Here is a 20,529-nt window from a genome sequence, read left to right as displayed (position 1 = left end):
AAAAAGAAAAAAAAACCCCGATTGAGCTGCCGCCGAAGTGTCACCGAAGAGGAAGAGAGAGATTGAAGGATCCGCTGCCGAATTGCCGCCGCAGACCTGGACATGCCGCCCCAATAACGGACAGAGTGCCGCCCCTTTCTATTGGCCGCCCGAGGCACCTGCTTCCTTCACTGGTGCCTGGAGCCAGCCCTGAATATGATAGAGGTCCATAAAATCATGACTGGTGTGGGGAAAGTAAATAAGTAAATAACACAAGAACTAGAGGTCATCAAATGAAATTCAATTAATAGGCAGCAGATTTAAAACAAACAAAATTCTTGTTCACATGGCACACAGGTAACCTGAAGGCCAAGATTATAACAGGGTTCAAAAAAGAACTAGACACGTTCCTGGAGGATAGATCCATCAATGGCTATTAGTCAGGATGGGTAGGGATGGTGTCCCGAGTGTCTGTTTTGCCAGAAGCTGGGAATGGGCGACAGGGGATGGATCACTTCATGATTACCTGTTCTGTTTATTCCCTCTGGGGCATCTGGCATAGGCCACTGTCAGAAGACAGAATACTGGGCTCGATGGACCTTTGGTCTGACCCAGTTCTTATGTTCTTATCATGTGGCTGCTCAGTGCATAAATTTCTCTTTGAGTTTCTAGTTTAAACTAAACTCAAATGAAAGCACTGAGCTTTACGAGGTTTTGTGTAGAGACTACAAATATACCCACAGCCCTCAAAGTGCAAGGAGCCTGCAAAGTGTGCAAGGATCCATTATTCAAGGTTTAATGCAAAGACCATGCCCACCTAAGGGAGCACTTGCACAATCCAGGCATCATCCTGTGCTCTTCCCATTATGGGCCCAGAACTGAGAGTCAGACTGGTTTTAGGGACCTAGCCCAGTTGAAACTGAGTCCAGGTTCTCTTGAAATGTTCATTCTCCATTGTGTGTTTCTAACAGCCAGATATCAGGTGAGTTTTGTGGGGTTTGGCTGCAGTACTTTGCATGGTTCCCATTCTGGATTATCATTCAGCATGTCAGTTCAGGTGTGGTAATAAGGAGACCTTTCACTTGGAATAGGTTAGAGAATGGCTGTCATCAACAGAAGAATGGCTGAGCCCAGCAAGAGCCAAAAGCAGTCTTCATTTATTCAAGCATCTCCTAGGGCAGATTCTGCAGTCATCACTCAGATAAAACTTCCTCAGGTCTCTCAGTGACATCAAGAGCAAGGATCTGCAGGATTTGGCTTTAGGATTATGTCAATTTGTAAGACTGATTCTCTTAAATAAATTACTCACTAAGCAAGCCTGGAAACCGCTTCAATTCAACTAGGAAATGTACATAAACTTCAAAGGGTCCTAGTAAATTTCAGTCACTCAAAACACCGTAGAGAGCAATTTACAGTTCCTGAAGTCTCTTCTTTTTCCTTTCATAAATTCCTCCATTGAGCATCATTCTACATTAAGCAAAGTGTTTCAGGACATGACAAACTGTAACCTAAAAAGACAGCAACTCTCTCCAAGAAATGGAAATTAAGGAAAACAAACCTAAAGTAAAGCGAAATGTGAATTTAAAACACTATTTTCAAAATTATTAAGCTTTCATTCTCCATCTACCTATTACCAGTACTGAGTAAGATAAGGTAAGAGTGTTAATGACAGAGTGAATTTTCTCCTAGACTCATGTCCAGAGGCTCTATCAAAAGAGCAATATGGCCTGAAAGTGTGGCTGTTGGAGATGCGAGGAATAACTCAAGGCTGGAAACTGTTAGCTCAAAAGTTACGCGTGGGGCTAAAAGTCTCTGGGTGGAGGAGAGGATGTTAATTTAGGAGAGACCCATGTCCCCCATTTTTAATTTTAGCATAGCTAAGTACACATCTCTCATTGATACCAATGGGAGTTGCAAGATCTATGGGTGGGTCAAAGGCACCATGTAGCTTTCGTGCATTTTGGGATTTACATTTTATAAAGCAATAGGCAACATTGCAGCCAAAAAGTGTGTGCGCTCGCATGCATGCAGCTGAGAGGTTGGCATAGATTTATTTAGTTCCACTGCACTTGTTTCCCCATCACTCACATTTCTTTCTCTCAAGTTATAGCATGTCCTGTCTGTGACCTTCTGTGTCCCAGTGTGCAGTGACCATCCATGCGCAAATGGTCACAGTGTTAGTGGTTTAGCTTGGTTGCCAGCTCTCATGATGGTTAGTGTTTCTCATAAAGCCCCAGCTTCTGGTGGCATGTGATGGTGGGAAGAAAAAGACCATGAAAACATGACCCAAGTGCACCTTACCGTCTCAGAAACAAGAAGATAAAGGAAAAGGAGCCATATGACCGGGGTCCCAGTGGGGGCCTGCTGTGGTCACTCAATTTGGGTGAACTGCAAATAATGGGGCAGACAAAAGCTGGTGGATATTCCAATACTTAGATTCACCAAACCAGCATAAAATAGCTTCTTTATTACCTTACTGGTTACTCAGAAGTCCAAACAACACAGTTCCATCCAGGCACCTAAGTCAAATATGATGATTTCTGAAAATCTTATTTCATCATATAAAAGAAAAGGTTCTACCAATCCCAAATGATCGGACACATTACCTCCAGGTTATTGAATATTCCAGATCTTACCTAGATACACGCATACAGCCAATTCTTATTAACTAAACTAAAATGTATTAAAAAACAAAAGAGGGAGTTTGGTTAAAAGATCAATAATACATACAGACATGAGTTCAATTAATTAAGGTTCAGATTCATAGCAGAAATGGCCCATAGGTTTTAGTCCAATGTCATGTCAGGGTGTTCCAGTTTAGGACTGGGATCTCAGTCCTTATGGCCTAAGATTCCCCTGTATGAAGCCTCAAGCAGATCTGAGATGACAGAATCAGGACCCAATGATTTTTTATACAATTTCATGTCTTTTTGACAAGTTGGAGTTCCTCGGGGGAACAAAAGGTAATTAGCATGACTTTGAAGGAGGTCCATCACTGGGATTTAGCTATACAAATTAACATAAGGCAATTTGCTTGTTTCTTCACCATTCAGAGTACATTTCAAAAAGAGATGAATACCGAGATATCCCATGTTTACAATTCATTTCAATGCTAGGATGTGCTTTTGATCTCTGAACTATCAGAATACATACAGCATAGTCAGAGACTGAGGATTACATTTTGCTGACCCTACTCATACATGTGTAAATACACAAAAACACAACTATTACCTCTCCACATGTCTTTTGAGGGTTATTTATTTTGCAGGATGTTTAACCCTTTCTGGCCATGCATCAGAAGCCATTTTTTTTAAAATCTCATGACTTTTAAGCCACGCTTATGATTTTGAGAGTCATGATTTTTGAATGCTCGGGGTTGGCAATACTGGGTTAGTGACAAAATGCTTTGGGATACAGCCCAAACTTTACAGACTCCTTTTACCCCAAAACTCTATATATGTGTGTGGGGAGGAGGGAGCATTTTTTTTAGCTCCCAACCTCCTGCTTCAGAAGTAGCTTATTCCTAGGGATGGGTTTTACATTGATTTATATCAATTTACATTTCCAAGACAAACTTTGCAAAGTAAAGTTTGAAAGGCTTAGAATGAAATGAGTTTAGAATAAAAAGCTGAGATTCTTCAGGGACCTCAGGGTCAGGGGACTTGTAAGTACAAATATCTAGCTCTGCTTCTTGGATTCAACTGTGTGTAGTGTTGCTTTAGGCTGTGATACAGTTGTGTTGCTTCACCCCAGGAATGAGTCTATATTTCAGTGTTGTATGAAATTATTCTTATTATATACACATAATATAGATGGACACACGTGTGTCTATTTATATGGGGTGTAGGACTATTCTGTTCTCGGAGTCATAACTATCTTCCATACTAAAAATATCACAAAACAGATATAAAGATAAACTGAAACTCAAGACACACATTCAATGATCAAGACACACAGTAGAAAATAGAGCTGGTGAATCACAAATACTGAACCTAACTAAATTAACCTGCATTAATTACACTATTTTCAAGGCTAACCCAACATCTCTGAGCTCATCTAAATTAATGCATAAGGAACAAAACACATAAAGGGCAGCAGTAATTGGAAAACCATACACTTTTCTGCTGCTGAAATGCATTGTACATTCATTAGTATATCTCTGTGTACAAGGTAGATAGAGCCACCCACTCACACGCTGATTGGCGTCAGCTTTATTAACAGTGTTCAAGGGCAAGTTAACTCATTCGGATGGGGTTCTGCCTTAATTCTCTTTCCCACCCACACCAGAACAAGGGAGGCTGCTAACCACCCACCAATGGCGTAAATAGTAGGCAGTTTATCTGGCCTAACTGCAAGGACCACCAACCATAAGATGTTATGAGCACTTTGGTTCACTGGCATTCCCCACTTTAGACCATCCACCAAAGCATTCCATCCCCAGGTGCAAATCCGGAAGCCCACACCTGCATCTGAGTGGCACACACCATCCAACTTCCAGCATGCTGGGCAGTGCTATGATGGCAGCATGACTGATGACTTCTCTGTTGATGCCCAAGTGGAGTTCCTCATTTCCCAAGAGATGCACCATCCATTCCAGTCAGTTGTAGTCAGGGTGCACGGTCCCTCCACCCTGGCTGGAGCTCTGACCAGACAGATCTGGGCACCGAGAACATCCCTTGCAACTCTGTCTAATCCCACTTCACCTCAAGTGGGAGCTCTAATCTGGTTCCCAACATTTGGTCATTGCCCCCGTGTTGTGAATTGTGGAATCATGTGGTCAATGTATTTATTATGCAGCTGTGACCACTTCACCTGCCCTCGGTCCACTCATCTCTCTCCCCTCAGGGTTTATCCCAACATTTCAAACCCATCAACATCTGTCACCTGTTAAAAACAATTTTCCTTCTCCCCAAAGGGCTAGAAATAGTGAGCCAGATCCTCAGCAAGTGTAAGTTAATGTAGCTCCTTTGACTTCATTGGAGCAGCTGGGGATCTGGCTAAAGAGCTTTGTACTATTGGGAATGGCACTCATTCTAGCCTGGAAGGCTAAAGTTGTGATCTTTTTATATATAGAAAAGCTATGTTGGGTAATTTCATGAGGCTTATATGGCTTTCTCTGAGACCTGCAGAGTTGGATTCATGAGCTCCTCAGCCAGTGTATACTGAAATCAGTTGAGCTACATTGATGTACACTGGGTTACAATTCAGCCCATGATAAAGACACCTGGCCTTACAGGCGGGGAGACAAAATAAATAGTCTCAAAATTTTGTAAAGCTCTCCAAACCAGTCCTGTAATTGTTGTTTATCGTGTGGCATTTACTGAACTTATGATGGTGGTGGGTAGTATGAAGGTTTTACCAGCAGAAATTTGGGGTTAGCACCTCAGACACGATTGGCAAAGCCATAAAAATCTTGCTAAAGAAGTGCTAATAAAACCTTTACATTGCCCCACCCCATTGTCTGGTCCATCTCAGACACAATAGCTTTGAAATCTAACATATCTGTGTTATATGCATTTCATGCAACAAAAACAGCTAATACTTCAGTACCATAGAGGAAGACTAAACCTGGTGATTTTTCCTGCATAGTTAAAAGACCTGAAAGTGTGTTATGCAAAGCCATTGAGCAGCTATTAAATGTTAATGTTTGGCCTTAATGGGTTTCCCCAACTCCATTCTGAGATACCCTCAATATCTCAGTTATGAATCTGATTCCTGGTGGATTCAAAGCAAATAAAAAATGACCTGAAAGTTTCATGACAAGCACAGGCCACAGGAGGCTAATTTCAGACTCAGCTGGGGCTATTCTGATTCCAACACTTAGGCTACGTCTACACTACCCGCCTGAATCGGCGGGTAGAAATCGATCTCTCGGGGATTGAATTATCGCATCTCGTCGGAATGCGACAATCGATCCCCGAATCGACGCTTGTACTCCACCAGCAGAAGTAGGAGTAAGCGCCGTCGACGGGGGAGCCGCGGAGGTCGATTTGCCGCCGTCCTCACAGCGGGGTAAGTCGGCTCTGATACGTCGAATTCAGCTACGCTATTCCCGTAGCTGAATTTGCGTATCTTAAATCGACACACTCCCCCAGCACCCCCCAGTGAGGACGTAGCCTTAGATTCCACTCTGACCTTCGCAGGCTATTATACTCCACAGCTTACTCTTGAAGTGCTGGCTTCGTCTTTAATCAGGAAGGAAAGGTATAGATCTCTCACAGAGTCTGCAACTATCCCATCCAACCAAGCCCCCACAGAAAAGCTTTAATAGCCTGTGAAAAATGGTTTCAAACATAAAGACAAAAGACCCACGGGGCGGGGGGGGAAGTAGAAACTAAGAGGCTACAACAGGACTGTGGTCCTCAAATTGCTAATTTCTCATTTTTAAAGAGGCCTTCTGGGTTGCTACGTCCCTACAAAATATGCGGCAGGTGTCTGTGTTTCATTTCTAAAGGGATTTGTGGCTGTCACTTAATATATACGTAACTGTAGAAAACAATAGGGGTGCTCATCAAATTTTCAATTTAAGCCAGGCAAGTATAGCCTTTATTACTACTTTTCTTGACAGTTTTGCAGTCATTCTGGGAGGTTTTAAGGGTCATGTGGCTGGGGGGTCGCCTTCCTCTGCAGCACGGGGCAGGGGTAACTTGCATGTTTAAACTAGTGCAAATGGCGGATTCTCTGTAACTTGAAGTCTTTGAATCATAATTTGAGGATTTCAAAAGTAACTCAGCCAGAGGTTAGGGGTTTATTACAGGAGTGGGTGGGTGAGGTTCTGTGGCCTTCAATGTGCGGGAGGTCAACTAGATGATCATGATGGTCCCTTCTGACCTTAAAGTCTATGAGTTTGTGGTTTAACTGAACTGTAACTGACTTTCAAGGAATGATCAATTGTTAGTATTTGTTTGCAATGGAAGGTCATTTTGCTGCTGATAGAGGTCGGCAACACTCAGAAGTCTGGCTCCATTTTCAAAAAGTTTGGCCCTTCTATCAAAACTCAGCTTAACTTTTGGGGGGCTTTTCTTCCAGAGACCTCTTCCTGTGTTAAACCCCTTCATTCTCTCACACCTTTGAAGACATCAGCTCAGCTCTGGGGCAGCACCCACTTAAATTTAAATTCAAATGAGCAAAAGTGAAGCATCAGCATTGTTATTTTGACTATTATGCCCTAGGGCTAGTAGGCATGGAATGTAAAGAGCACCCTAGAAGTGGTCAAGCAAAGAGAAAACCAAAGCTTCTGGATCTTCACAGGTAGTGTACCATGGTAGAACTGTGGGAAGAGAAGTCCCTGGGTCCTGATGGGAAATGGCCTGAACTTGATAGAAAGTTTCAGTGGGTTAGAGTAGGTGCATGCCCCTCATATCCTGAAGCACCTGAGCATCTTGTTCATTCAAGGCAAGCATGCCTTTAACATTAAACAACTTTAAAAGTACATTTATCTTTGCCTAGAAGAACTTCATACGTCAGCCTGATAGAGCTATCGCCTGTCTTGTCCTCCTCACGACAGGTTTGCAAATGCTGCATTTGGTGTGGTTGTGAAAGTGACCTTCATTGACAAGGTTTGCTGCAGAGGGAAGAGAGAGGTTGATAAAAGAAGCCTTTCAACATAAGTGTCAGCAGTAACAACTCCATTTGTGCTCTCACTGTTCATTTATATTGGCCTGAGAGAGGTAATCGTTACTACCGGTGGTAACCATCAAAGTCCACAGGTTCAGCCAAACGTATAGATGCTTTTTCAGCCCTAACCTCAACTAGCAACTCTTTGTTGCTGAAATCTCATAAGAACAGCCTTTATCACAAGCACTGCTGCTCAAATGAATACAAAAACTACTCAAAAATAATGTATTCACTGATTGTTGGGGGGAAATCCAAAAAGTAATTAGTTTGGTGAACATTATTTGACCCTCTATTGAACTGTATAAATAACAAAAATACAAAAGCAAGCCCTGACTAACTTAGCCCTCAAATGACTGACAAAATTGGTTGGGAACACATTTTTGATTATTTGGCCTGATTTTCCTCTGATTTATGCCTCCATCCAACAAAGCACGTAAGCATGTCCTTGGTTTTAAGCACTCACGTTCAGGTCTTCTGGTTTTGGAGCCTTTAGGTATGATGTTCTCAACATTCAAGCCACACCCATTATTGTGGGCTAACAATAACAATTTAGGAGTTTGGGTTTATTTTAAAAAACCTGAGATTGCTCTCTGTAAATGTAATGCCGACAAACCCTGGTTGTCGGCGGGCCAGATCGAACCGGGGACCTCTGGAGCTTAGTGCATGAGCCTTTACAGCATGAGCTAAAAGCCAACTGGCTGTTAGCAAAGGCTGTAGAGCAGACTCATTTAATTCTCTCTCTCTAAGGGTACGTCCAGACTACCTGCCATATCGGCGGGTAGCGATTGATTTATCGGGGATCGATATATCGCATCTTGTTAAGACGCGATATATTGATCCCCGAACGCGCTCCCCGTCAACTCCGGAACTCCACCGGAGCGAGCGGCGGTAGCGGAGTCGACGGGTGAGCCGCGGCCGTTGATCCCACGCCGTGAGGACCCAAGGTAAATCGATCTAAGATACTTCAACTTCAGCTACGCTATTCACGTAGCTGAAGTGGCGTATCTTAGATCGATCCCCCCCCAGTGCAGACCAGCCCTAAGTGCTCTCGGTGCCACTAGATGGGACAGAACACCACACCCAGAAGGTGTGTGGGTTACATAAACACACCAGGGAGAGAGAAGAGCTAAAGGACAATGTTGGCACAGGAATAAATGTGGATAAACTGGCCAGGAATAAATTTAGGCTGGAAATTAGAAGAAGGTTTCTAACCCTCAGAAGAGGGAGGGTCTGTAACAGCCTCCCAGTAGGAGGAGTGAAGCTAAATAACCTAACTAATTTTTAAAGGGAGCTTGATAAATTTATGAATGGGATTATATGATAGAGTTATCTATGACAACAAGAGACCGGACTTCAGGACTCAGGAGGTCCCTTCCAACACAGTGTCCTATGTTCCCATTCTCTTGTAATCACATGACTCCAGGAGCTGGGGCTTTAAATAAAATACCAAATATCATGAGATACCCAATAATATCACAAAAGCTAGCATTGTACAACTTCTGGGAACTTACTGCAACAATGCTTCTAGGTAATTGAACCTACTCAGAACCAGCAAACATTAGCTCTTTAGGGCAGTGACTGCCTGTGTTGAGTTTGCACAGTACCTAGCACAATGGAGTCCTGGATCTTAGGTGCTACTGGAACATAAATAAAAATAATAACGTAGGCACTGACCATATGGGGCTGGAGCTCTACTGAAGTCAATGAAGCTTTGCAAGTTTACAGCTACTGAGGAACTGGCCCAAGATTTGTCCATTTTTGTGGGAAGCAGATGGTGGTTTATGATTTTAAAATATTAAATAAAGTCGCCCAAACTGGCAGTTAGAAAAGAATGGTGCATTGCAGCAGGCTGGTGGGCAGCAAATAGTAACTTATTCTCCAGTCTGTTAAATATGACGCAGAACGAGAGCATGAAGTACTACGCTTTATGTTTAATGCTCCCGCAAGTGAGGAAGAAATAACACTTGCTCAAGCTATGTTAAGTACAAGCTTTCTCCACTGAGCTATTTAAAACACACCCAAGCCAGATCCTCACTGGTGTACAATGGCGTCACTCTCTTGCAGTCAATGCTGGAGTAATGCTGATTTACAGCAGCAGTAGATCTGGCCCACTTACCGTTTATTCCTATAATATCCCTGCTATTCCTGTCCTAGGGGCCTCCTGATCAGAGACCATTAACTGACCACCAGTGAATAAACTGAGATGACCAGATTTTCCTGTGAGTTACCCAAGCAAAGTTTGAATCCACATCTCCAGAGGCTAAAGAATGCTGCATTAAACTGCTACCTCATTTTGTTCTTATGCTTCTTTTTATTTCAAAATAACTAACTTCTTTAGCTGCAGTCTTTTTAAAGAACAATGGTGCTGCACAGTGCCTCAAAACTATTTAAGACCTTTCCAGCATTTTCACCTTTTGGGGAGAAGTAATTACTCACTAAGCAGTCACTCATTCACTGATGCAAAATAGTAATTCTTTAGCAGAGAAAAGTTTAGCAGAGCTATTACCAGCTCTGCCAGCCATAAGCTTCCTTGAACGACTCACCTCCTAGACGGACAGATCACAGGAGTCTTGGCTGCAGTGGTGCACAAGTCATCTACTATCCCTCACGGAGGGATTTTCCTGTGTTTCCTGTGTTCATTCTTATGCCTAGCCCGTCTCACTAACACTCAGTGCCTTAAAATAGGACTGTGGTTTTCAACTTGTGGTCCGTGGACCCATGGGGGTCTACAAACAATGTGTAAGATTTCCAAAGGGATCTGCACCTCCATTTGAAACTTTTTAGGGGTCTGCAAATGAAAAAAGTTGAAAACCACTGGAATAGGAGCATCAGACTGTTGCGGGTAGGGATTTTGCATTAGAAGCAAGGGTCCCTTGGAATCAAAAACCACTAACCTTTGCCCTAATGATAACTCTGTTAGCCATGCAAAGGTGATAGCAGCCTAAAGAATGGCATGCTTTGTCCCATATTGTGTACCCCACATGGGCAATGAGATTCCTGTTTATGCTGTATCTTGGACTTGAAAGAGAAGCTAATATAGATAAGATCAAAGAGGGCACTGAAGTTAGAAAGAGCACAGAAACAGCACCAATATTAAACTAGCAGAACTTGGGTATATCTTCTTTCTAATGAACATGGGGTGAACCCCAAAATTACTAGGTTTTAATTTCTGGTTTGGGGATGGTTCCTATTTCATCTCATTTACTGGCTCTGCTGAGGATCTCTCGAGTTGGGGGGTGGATGTTGTCCTGTCTTCTTCATAAGTATCACTTAAGCATGCTGTCTACCACAGAGCACTCCTCAAAGAATTTTGCCTGGTTGCAAATTCCCAATGGGAGCCATATATACAGAGCCATGAAGGGCAACAGTAGATTCAGAGCGTGTCCATCTGCTTGCCATGGAAAGAACATTGAAGACAATGAAGAACTCTCTGACTATGTTATTAACTGAAACTTTACCTCTGGGGCCCCATACTCTTATCCATCTGATAGTGTTGTAGCCAAAGGCAGTGAGTGCTTCTGTTGACCTTGTTGCAAGACTGCAACCCCTTTGGTTGCCACAGGAAAGTGCCTGTTCCCTTACCTGCTTTAGGCTTGGCAAATAGCACATGAGCCACTACGTTCTTCCCTCTTATGCTTGCGCCATGCTGCCATTTGATGACACTGTCTGTAAATCTGTGTTTGCCTCCCCTTTCCTCTTTCTGGGGGTTCAGAAGTATATCCCAGAACACTTTGAAGCAAGACTTTCTGCAAGGGAAAAGCAGATGGACAAAAAAAATTAGATTGAAAGTACAGTCTCAAACCTTGATTTACAAAAGGTAATAGTAATCTACAAGGAGCACTAATAGCTGGTGGTTTTGAGCTCTGGACAAATATAATTTGCTGCTTCAATGCAATCAGCACAAAGTCATTCAGGACAGAGACATGCTCTCAAAAGAAATGTTACCATAAATTGAAACTCGGCATCATGCCGAGAAGCTGCCATTAATGATCACTTGGAACAATTTGGGATACAATTTTTGACTCCACTTTGAATAAATATGATTTCTGAATACATTTTACTCTTATAGACTGCTGTTATCTGTGGATCAGAAAGAGACACGCACTCTTAATCATTAATTACTTGGATAATGGAGTGGAGAGTATACTTATGAAATTTGCAGATGACACCAAGACGGGAGGGAGGGGTTGCAAGCACTTTGGAGGACAGGATTAGAATTCTCAAGGACCTTGACAAATTAGGGAATTGGTCTGAAATCAAGAAGATGAAATTCAATAAAGACAAGTGCAAAGTATGTCAGTTAAAATGGAAAAATCAAACATTCAAATACAAAATAGAGAATAACTGGCTAGAAGATAGCACTGCTGAAAAGGATCTGGTGGCTATAGTGGATCACAAATTGAATAGGAGTCACCAATGTCAGGGAATTGCAAAAAAGACTAATATCATTCTGGGGTGTGTTAACAGGAGTGGTATTTGTAAGACACAGGAGGTAATTGTCCCACTCTACTCAGCACTAGTGAGGCCACAGCCGGAGTACTGTGTCCAGTTCTGGGTGCCGCACTTCAGGAAAAATGTGGACAAATTGAAGAGAGTCCAGAGGAGAGCAACAAAAATGATAAAAGGTTTAGAAAACCTGACCTGTGAGGAAAGGTTAAAAAAACTGGGCATATTTCATCTTGCGAAAAGACGACTGAGGAGGGACCTGATAACAGTCTTCAAGTATGTTAAGGGCTATTATAAATTTCTCTCAATGTCTACTGAAATAATTGGCTTAATCTGCAGCAAGGGAGATTTAGATTAGATGTTAGTAAAAACTTTCTAATTATAAGGGTACTGAAGCACAGGAACAGGCTTCCAAGGGAGGCTGTGGGAAGTTTTTAAGAACAAATTGGACAAACACTTGTCAGGGGTGGTCTAGCTATACTTGTTCTGCCTTAGGATAGAGGAATGGGCTAGATAACCTTGTATGATTCTATGGTAAACTGAGATTTTGGTAGCGTTGCAACATGTTTTGAGAACATAGATCAGAGGGACAGTTGCCAGCTATACTATGTTTCTAAAGGACTGTGGGGATTTCCCTAAACATCTCCTAGCTTGGTGCCTTAAGCACAAGGTGATCTTTTTCTCCTATGCTGAGCTGCGCTCTGAGCTGTTGCCTTAATACCTAGGTAATCTTTTTTCTAAAGAGAATAACTTTGTTCTCACAGCCTCCCTTTTAAACTTCCATAAGGTACATTGATTAGACAATATGTAATGCTGCACCTCCAGACTCACCCCTCTGCTCTTCTGATCAGCAAGAAACTAATCCCTGGTACCAGTTCCAAACTTTTTAAGAACTTTTTTCCTCCCCATATTTGTTTGTTTATTTTGTTTTTTTTTTTTTGTACCTTGCAAGAATCAAGGCATTGCATAGATGCTTAAAACCTCTATATTGTCCGTCAAGTATAAGAAAAGGTGGCAGATCCATCCATGTACTGGTCTCCATGAAGGGTAGATCATTTGCTGGATAGCAACTGCATCATCTTAGGTAGAAGGCTTACGAGAAGGCATAGATGCTGCATGCACCATACTGTGCAGCTTGCAGCTCACAGTGGCTTGCCATTTTGCATGATGCTATAGTTTAGTCTCCTGCTCTAAGAATGACAAATTCCCAGAAAGGAAAAGGTGAGAAATTGGCGCTAATTCCTAGGCGCCTCATTTCCTAAGGTCACCTAGCAAGTATCTGTGAATATTGATAAAACCCAAATTCTATTACAATGCAGTACTGTTTATTATTGGTTGCCTAGAGATTCCATCAGATGGATTTTCTCCTTAAAAACCTGAGATTGGCCAGATATACAAAATTGGGGTCCAATTTCAGGTCCAGGTTTAAAAGCCCACCTACCCAAAGCTTTGCTAATGTTCAGATTCAAGGTTCCGTTTGCTTCACAGTAGAGATGATCCATAATCATAAAATTCCAATCTAGGTTCAGTGTGGATCCAGAGAGTGGGGGGAGTTGAGATTTGGGGTCCATATCTATCTTAGATTCAGCTAAGGGGTATCCTTATCTGGTGTGTCCAGATAACAGGATGGAAGAACCAGTTCAGGGAGCAATAGGAACTTCCCTCCCACCAAACTTTGTCCTCTTTTGCGAATCAAAGAAGAACAAAACTATTTAGGAAGTTTAAATATGTTCTTCCTTTTATTTTGTTGCATGGTTCCATCTGGGGCCAGAACCAAATATGTTAAGATATCTTGAGATACATTAGTCCAGAGACTGAAGTGCCAGAGATCTTTGGGTTAAGTAAATCTGCAAGATTTTGCAGAATCAAGAGGTATGGATAGTACAGGTAAATTTTAGTGACGTATTTGAATTCTAGAGGTTCACCCATCACAATGAGATTAGATTCTCTTTAGTGGAAGTCCAAATAACACCCAATGTGGTTGTTGACATGTGATAATGATAAAAGGTTAAATAGCATGTCTAAATAGCATGAGATTTTCAAAATTCATCCTCATGATCAGGAAGATTTGGCGAGAAGGCAGCTTTAGCATGCTGAACTCAGCTCTGTTGTGCCTCAGCGTTGCCACATGGATGGTCTTCTGGAGTTTCTCAGAACTTGACACATGCATAGCTTCTACTGGGAAATCTTTTTTTTTTTTTTTAAGGAGAAAAGGAAAATATTGTTCATTTTGTGGTCACATTTGTGGTCACAGCTAAACACTAGACTAGCCCTATGGACTCCCCCAACTTCATGACTTATCTCTTTGAATCCTGTGGATAACTCCATGCTTGGAAGTTCCTAAATTTGTTCTAACTAGGTGCTATGATTTGCATCACCACGATGTACTGCGCAAATGTATATCCATACAAATCCATCTCCAAGTAAAAGCCCTGGTCTTGGGCTTATTAAAAATAGTGTGAGTTTGGCCACATGTTAGCAGCTACTTAACAAAAGCTCTGCTTTTCCCTACTGACACTATTGATGATGCACAAAAGTAAGGCTTCATCTACAGTTAAAACGCTAAAGCTCCAGCTGCAGCACTGTAGCCGTTCAGCATAGACACTTACTACGGCAATGGGAGTGATTCTCCCATCACTGTAGTTAATCCACCTCTCTAAGGCCTGGTCTACACTAACCCCCCGAGTCGAAGTAAGGTACGCAACTTCAGCTACGTGAATAACGTAGCTGAAGTCGACATACCTTACTTCGAACTTACCGCGGTTCAGACGCGGTCCACACGCGGCAGGCAGGCTCCCCGTCGACTCCACGGTACTCCTCTCGCCGAGCTGGAGTACCGCAGTCGACGGCGAGCACTTCCTGGTTCGACTTATCGCGTCCAGACCAGACGCAATAAGTCGAACCCAGAACTTCGATCCCCAGCCGCCGAACTAGCGGCTGGGTGTAGACCAGCCCTAAGAGGTGGTAGGTAGATCAACGGAAAAATTCTTCCATTGATCTAGCGCTGTCTACACCAGGGGTTAGATCGACTTCATTACATCTCCCAGTGGTGTGGATTTTTCACCCCCTGAGAGACGTAGCTATGCCAATCTACCTTTTCAGTGACCAGCCCAATGAAAGCTAAAGAGACCTAGGCCTACCTGAACAAGTCATATTGCATGCACAGTTTCTGTTTGCACATGTATCTGGGAGATTTTCCATGCACAAATATATGAGTGCAAATTTAGAGTCTCAGTTGATGCCACATTGAAACCTTGGCCCCAGATATTTGCTAAATTGGAAGGGACAAAATCAGAAATGAACAAGGTGTTAATTACAAGTTTCCAAAAGGGTAATGTAAGAAATAGAAAATGAATGCAAGGCATTTTTCACTGATGACGATTGAGTTGGTGTTTTAAATCATTGCTAGGACAGTGAGAGAAAATTGTAATCATTGCTGATTTGTTAAGGTAGGCAAAAAAAAAATACATCTACAGAACCTGGGATTATTTGAGGTTTCAGGCATGTCATTCAGAGGAATGATGCCGTGCCGCAAACCATACTGCCTGGATGATTTATTCCATTGGGATAGAATAGAAGAACCCAAACCCAACTAAAAATAAATAAATAAATAAATAAAACCAACCAACCATGCACAAATGCAATGCAGTGAAAGCATATTGCATCTGACATTCAGTCAAGAGATCTCTCTCGTGGGACATGGTTACAAGAGCATCACTTAATGAAAGAATGCAGAGTTCCTGTCCTCACTTTCCATTTACACCACAACATGAGAAACCAGACAAAAGTCTTATTATGGTACCAAAAAGGAAAAAGAAGAGCCTGTTATCAGCCACACTTTTTAAGGACCCAATCCAAATGAGAATGGGAATTAGGGTGACCAGATAGCAACTGTGAAAAATGAGGATGGGGGTGGTGAGTAATAGATGTCTATATAAGAAAAAGCCTCAAATATCAGGACTGTCCCTATAAATTTGGGATATCTGGTCACCTTAATGGGAATCTTTGCATAAGCTTCAGTGGCTGTTGGATCAGGCCCTATGTATATAGGAATTTAAAGGGGTTTCATTCTCTTTATTGCTATGCATGCTGGCTTGAAACCCAGACAGCGAGTGTATCCTTTGATTTGGACCATGTTAGGATCACAAAGAAAATAGCAATGGAAATGTCTCTCTCTTTAAATGATTTAGACTAGTCTCTCAGCCTAATGTTAACTGCTACAGAAATGCTCCTAGAGAAAGGCTCCCATTGACTTCAGTGGACTTTGGCTCAGGCTCCTAGTAACTTTTCTATTTCCACATACCAGGGACCCGCACACATATTTATTTAATTAAAACACAAGTGAGTTCTTTGGTGGTTGAGAATTCTTGTAGATCCTGATGTTTCTTGCTTATGGAAGCTGGATGGTCTAGGTTTTTGTTTAACAAGCAAGGATTCCATTTACAAGTTGAATTTCCATCATTCTTTCCTTGTAAATATCAAACAAAATTTCCAGGAACTGTGTACCTTTTCTTTTATACCAACCCAACTGACTGTATTCATAAGGGTATGTCTACGCTGCGGCTGGCAGGGTGCTTCCCAGCATGGGTAGACAGACACACACTAGCTCTGCTTGAGATAGCACCCTAAAAATAGTATGGCTGCGGGCTGTGGCTGCACAGGAGGCAGTCAGGCTAGCCACCCATCACAGTCCTGCCCGACCCCCTGGGTACGTACTCAAGTGGCTAGCCTGAACAGCAGCCCATGATACTGTGGCCAGACTACTATTTTTAGCTCATTAGCTTGAACAGAGCTAGTGCATGTCAGCCTAGGAACCACTCTCGCATCCCTTCAGACTGAGGGAAGTTTGAGTGAATTCACTTGCCTCTAACAGAACTCACCCAGCTCAAATCCTGGAACCCAGCTCTGTAAATCATCTTTTGCCATTTGATTTCCACAAAGACTCCACACAGCTGACAGCAATGTGGGTGAAAAGTGAATAAAAGGGGGGTACAGCCATGGTTGAAGCGACAGTGTATTCTGAATGTACCTCGATGTTCAAGAATACCTATTTCTCTCTATGGGTGAAATTCACCCCTGTGCAGGGGGTCAGCACAAAGACTAGGCAGTCACTTAAATCTGGTCTAAGTGGGATTTAAGGGGTGTATAATGCTTCCTCTGGACTTCTGCACAGAGGTGAATTTTATCCTAAATGCCATACTCTGCTCCTTTGTGGGTTCACCCCATGCTAATACGGATGAGCGCATTTCAAAGCCATTATCAGTTTTTCTTAATTCTCGTCCTCTTTTTACTCTGGGCCACAAAAATGGAGACAATGAGGCTCTTTCAGCCCTGTCTCAGAGAGCCCATTTACACCAAAGTCTAATCCCATAGTGCCATCTACTGGGGACCGTAAAGACTATGCAACGGTGAAAAAAATTGCATGATTTGTTTTTAGCTCATTTTTCACTCTCCACACCACTCTCCCTCAATGTTAAACTCCTTACAAGAAGCTGCCACAGAACAGCAGGGCCAGTGCTCCAGCTTTTCAGGCCATTCCAAGTCTCATGATTCTAATTAAACGAGCCAGAAGTAAAAAAAAAAAAAACCCAGCCCTGCTGTGGTATGACCTCACTGACAACTGCTGATTTGCTCTTTAGGAAAAAAACAAAACAAAAAAAAATGTTCTGGTTTCTGCTGTAGAAGCAAGGCCACTAATTGCACTAGCAATGCTTTACAAACTCTGGATGGGAGTTAGCACTGCCGCTGTGGAGCTAGAACTTAGCATTCCTGTGAAGCTCTCTATTACGACCCTTTCCCAGTGGTGGAAGGTTGTTAGGCCACTGTGGGTGCTAAGATCCCCTGCTGATGAGCCTAGAGAGAATAGTTGGACATTATTCTTCCCAAATTCATGATTATTAGCATGGGGGGGAGGGGTTACAGACTGTTGGCCTGTCTCCCCAGACCAAGAAGGCTACCCAAAGGTCCGTTCCTCCAGGGCATAGATTTATTCCGCAAAAGCAACATTCACAAGAAGCCTTTCCCTTTGTATCTTTCCCATTTCACTGCCTGCCCCAGAAACCCACCTCCTCCCATAGAACCCCTCCTCAACCAACCCACTTGCTGGCTTTTCTAATCACTTGATCAGTCTCAGCTGGGAGGCAGCTGTTCAGTCACAGGTGACGCTGGGTCCAACTCCACTTAAAGGGCCAGACACCCTGTGAGGGGGATTTTTCTAATGATAAACCAAACTCCTAATGATTCTGGGTGCTTACTCAAACCAAACCTAAAACTTCAGCTGCTTACCTGAAGTTCCTGTAAAATTGCCCTGAAAATCTGGAAACAGGCTGTCTTGTGAACTCTCTGATTCTTTGGGCATGGCTGGAAGTAGCACAACAGCCACCATAATACAGATCCTGGAAGTTCAGGGGTTCATGGAAATATAAAATAAAGGGGGGAGGGGTGTGGGGAGGGAGGAATTGGAACTTTTTCAAACCTCAGAAAAGGTTAAATTCAAATTCAGCTTATTGGGCAAACGACTATAAGGGGCTGGGGGGCGTGAAGTAGACCACCTATTGCTAAATTTCCCCCATGCTTGTGGCATCAGTTTTCCCACAGGAGTGGACCCCAAGACAGGGACGGGGGATGGACAGTCCCCACTCATCAGCTGTGGGATCTCAGGTTTTAGGATGCAGGTGTCCAACACTTTGCAGAAAAATTTCTTCCACTGTATTGTTGGTTTGGAGAAGTGTTAATTACTGCATCCCTCATCTCAGTGCTCTTTACATTCATCACCTGTGTAAAGTAGGTAAAAGTTATTATGCCTGTGGGCAGGAAGGAGAACTGGGGCACCAATTTGTATAATTAACCCACACTCCACATTCCAGTCTTGCTCCTTAATTATTGTATCTCCCTTTTTAACTTGCAGACACAATCAGTAACCACTGAGATGCTGGAGGGTACCTGGAACATGCTGCTCTGTTACTGTCCCCATTGCATTAAACAAGCCTTGATTTTTGCATTCCAATGTATAGCTATTTTGCTTAGTTCTGATCTGAGGACATGTGCCTGGCTGTTCCACCAACAGTGGAAGGGTTAGCTTTGGCAATTTCCAGCTCCATGTATCCACCCATCTACCTAGCTTCCAACCATCACCATAGTGTCTAAACACCTAATCATCATTGCTCTCCTCTCCAGATGGTGGTGTAATTACTCTACTAACCCTAATTTCCTTGAAACACAGCAGCACAAAGGAATCAGACCCCATCGCCAATTGCTAATACTTGCCTCTCTCCCCAGCCCCAAAGAGGCTTGCAGTCATAGGCACCAACTCTGTGAGTGTTCTGGGGCTGGAGCACCCACGGAAAAAAATAGTGGGTGCTCAGCACCCACCAGCCACAGCTGTTCGCAGCCCCTGCTCATCAGCTGATGGGAGGGCAGGCGCCACTGCCACCCAACAGCTGATGGGGAGGTGCAGCTGCCAAACTGCTGATGGGGGCGGCACCCCCGCTAAACAACTGTTTGGCAGCTCAGGGAGGGGAATGGGGGGGGACGGAGAGCCACAGGCGGGGGCCTTGGGAAGGGGGCAGAGCAGCGACAAGAAGAGGCAGAGCAAAGGCAGAGCCTTGGGGGAAGGGGCAGAGTGGGGGTAGGGCTTCAGGGTGGAGCACCCCCAGGGAAAAGGAAAAGTTGATGTCTGTGCTTGCAGTTGACATCTAGGCTAGCTCAAGCCACTGTTCTTGCCTTGTCTCAAGATGGGCATCCAAAAATCAGAGCACTCCAGACAACTAGTAACCTTTGAAAATCTTGATCTAATCACATTCCTAATATTAGTTTTCCATGTATGTGGCAGTTGCTAGGATCATTAGTGTAACCCAATCTTGAACGGGAGGTGAAGTGTTCAGGAGACAATCTCTCTACTAAAATATGGTACGTTCTATGAAAGAGAAGAACTGGTAGAAACTTTTGACAAACATTTTCCTGTTGAAAAATGCCCTTGAGTGGAAACTGAAATGTTTCATGGAAATGTATTGGTGTTGATGGAAATTTCATCAAAACCAATTCATTCTTGGCAACCCTGGAGTTACAGGCTAGTACACCTAACTTCAGCACCAGGCAAATTGGTTGAAACTATAGTAAAGAACAGAATTTTCAAACTCATAGATGAACATGATATGTTAGGGATATGTTTTGTAAAGGGAAATCAGGCCTCACCAATCTATTAGAATTCTTTGAGGGGGCCAACAAACATGGGGATCCAGTGAATATAATGTACTTGGCCTTTCAGAAACACTTTGACAAGTCCCTCACCAAAGACTCTTAAGCAAAGTAGGCAGTCAGGGAATAAGAGGGAAGGTTCTCTCATGGATCAGTAACTGGTTAAAAGATATAAACAAAGGGTAGGAATAAACAGTCATTTTTCACAATGGAAAGAGGTAAATAGCAGGGTCCCCCAAGGATTCATACTGGGACCCGTGCTGTTCAACATAATCATAAGTTATCTGGAAA

Source organism: Terrapene carolina, unplaced genomic scaffold (genome assembly GCF_002925995.2).
Source record: "Terrapene carolina triunguis isolate 2854851 unplaced genomic scaffold, T_m_triunguis-2.0 Scaffold233, whole genome shotgun sequence".
In the NCBI taxonomy this organism is placed as follows: domain Eukaryota; kingdom Metazoa; phylum Chordata; order Testudines; family Emydidae; genus Terrapene; species Terrapene triunguis.
This window is presented reverse-complemented; position numbering follows the sequence as displayed.